Below are 2,629 nucleotides of genomic sequence, written 5' to 3'. Positions count from 1 at the left end.
TGACCATCCTCCCTTAGCATGCTTAAGGGAATGAGGTAATGTGAGTCTGATGAATATGTCAAACGCAAGGCACTTAGACATAGAATTTAGCCAAGTCCAAGGTAACGTGAGTTTGACAAACATATCAAATCCAAGTCACTTGGACTTGGAAGTCAGCCAAGTTCAAGATAACGTGGGTTTGACAAACATGCTAAACCCAAGGTATTTGGACTTGACCACCCACCAAGTCCAAGGTAACATGGGCCTAAGAAACATGCAAGACACAAGGTATTTAGACTTGATAATTAACCAAGTCTAAGGGAGTGACCGTCCTCTCTTGGCACGCCAATGGTAAGGTGAATTTGACGAACATGTCAGACCCAAGGTACTTGGATTTGACATTTAGCCAAGTATAAGGTAAAGTGAGTCTGAAAAATAAGTCAGACTCAAGGTATTTGGACTTGAAAATCAGCCAAGTCCATGATAACGTGGGTATGGCAAACATGGCAGACCCAAGGTACCTGGATTTGACAGTTAGCCAAGTCCATAATAACGTGGGTCTAGCAAACATTCTAGACTTAAAGCACTCAAACTTGGCAGTCTAGAAAATCCAATGGAATGACCATGCTTCCTTGGCACACTCAAGGGAATAACCATCATTCCTTAGGCACGCCCAAGAGGATAAGGTAATGTGGGTCTGGTGAACATACCAGACCCAAGGTACATAGACTTGGCATTTAGCGACGTCCAATGTAACGTGGGTTTGGCAACCATACCAAACCCAGGGCACTTGGACTTAGTTGTTAGCTAAGTCTTAGATAACATAGGTTTAGTAAACAAGCTAGACCCAAGGTGCTCGGGACTTGATAATCCAGCAAGTCCAAGAAAATAACCATCTTTCCTTGGCATGCCCAAATGAATAAGGTAATGTGGGTCTAGCGAACATGCTAGACCCATATTGACATAGGTCTGGCAAACATACAAGATCTAAGACACTTGGACTTGACAATTAGCTAAGTCCAAGATAACATGTGTCTGGCGAACATGCTAGACTTAAGGTACTAGGATTTGGCCATCTATCAAGTCTAAGAGAATGATCATCCTCTCTTGACACGCCTATAGGAATGACCTTCCTCCTTTCGTACATCTAAAGGAATGATCAATCTCTTTTGGATCTAACTTAGGGGAAGAACTCAGCTTCTATATGCTTACTACAATTGATATCTTGGACCTTAATCTCCCTACACCTTTTAGGAGTATAAAAGTCCTCTAAGGACCCACCATATTTCCATCAAATATTAATATAGATGTAATGGATATTTATACCTCATTAAATGCTATCAAAGTAAAATTATACTCTAGACCCTTCTCTTCTCAAAAGGACAAGACTCATGGCTATAAAAACACTATGAGACCTTCAAATAAAAGGTTCACAATCTTTATTCTCTACTGCATATATATTTTCATAGTATCTCTCTTTAGAATATTCTTGTATTTTCTCCCTTTAAAAAGATATCTATTTAAGCATCAAAGAGTCTCTATTTCCACAAAAAAAGATCTTTTGCAAGTACTAGTCATAAGCCATCTTGGCCTACCAAGTATATGCTAAAAAACACCTTAGTTAGGGAGAATGAATGAGATTATTAGAACCAATTTATTAACTAATTATCTAACCCAAGAACCTTATTCCTATGCTACTTTTATTTTTTAGGACTTCATCACTGATTTTTTGTTTTTATAATATTGGTTTGCCTTCTTTTAAGTCAAATGAAATTTTATCTTACCGATCTGTGGATCTAGTGTTACAAGTTTGATTATTATATCATATTGGCAAGTATATATGTGAGCAAAGGGCCAACAATCCAGTATTTCAAGACATGTTGAAAAATTAACCAGCTTGATTTCACTTCTCATTGGCAATTCCAAAATATAAACAATGCCATCAACGAGTACATATAAATATTGTTACACAGTGACACATATATAGAAGAGATGAACTTTAACACCCCTCTAAAAACTTTTGTTCAAGATTTAATTTCTTTTTGGGAAGAATTAATATTTAAGAATCTAATTTCTAACAATTATCAAAAGTAAAAGAAAGGATTGGAACCAAACTTGGAGCTTCTAGAACTAGGAGTTCCATTAATTCATTCAATGATGCTAGTTGTCTTTTGAGTTCTTCTTGGAACACTTGGTTGGGTGGCTGCTTGCTGGTGTATTTGGCAGTGGAGAAATAAGGCAATATTTGATCCTAACTCAGATTACTTCTCCTTCCAATGCATTTACACAAGCTGAGGTGATCCTTTGCTCAGTGATGAATTTACACGAGCATGCTTGATAAGAATGCTGCAACATGTGTGGAACAACATATTTACTGGAAAACACCAGCTAATGGTGCTGTCATATTGAGTACGGACGTCACTTTGTGGACTACATTAGGTCAAGCAGTGGCAGAGGCATCGTTAGGGCTTGTTTAGCACCGAAAATTCAGTTGCAAAAGTCCTTTCATTTTGCGGTGAATTTGGAGGTTGAGTTAGATCCTGGAGTTGTAATTAAGCTTATTCAAGATGCCCAGCTTCCTCCTATTATGAACACTCAACTCATCAAATCCATTCGATATCACACTGACTATATTGGACAAAAATAAATC

The sequence above is a fragment of the Populus nigra genome, chromosome 7, assembly GCF_951802175.1.
Source record: "Populus nigra chromosome 7, ddPopNigr1.1, whole genome shotgun sequence".
NCBI lineage: Eukaryota > Viridiplantae > Streptophyta > Magnoliopsida > Malpighiales > Salicaceae > Populus > Populus nigra.
Note: the sequence above shows the minus strand (reverse complement) of the source record.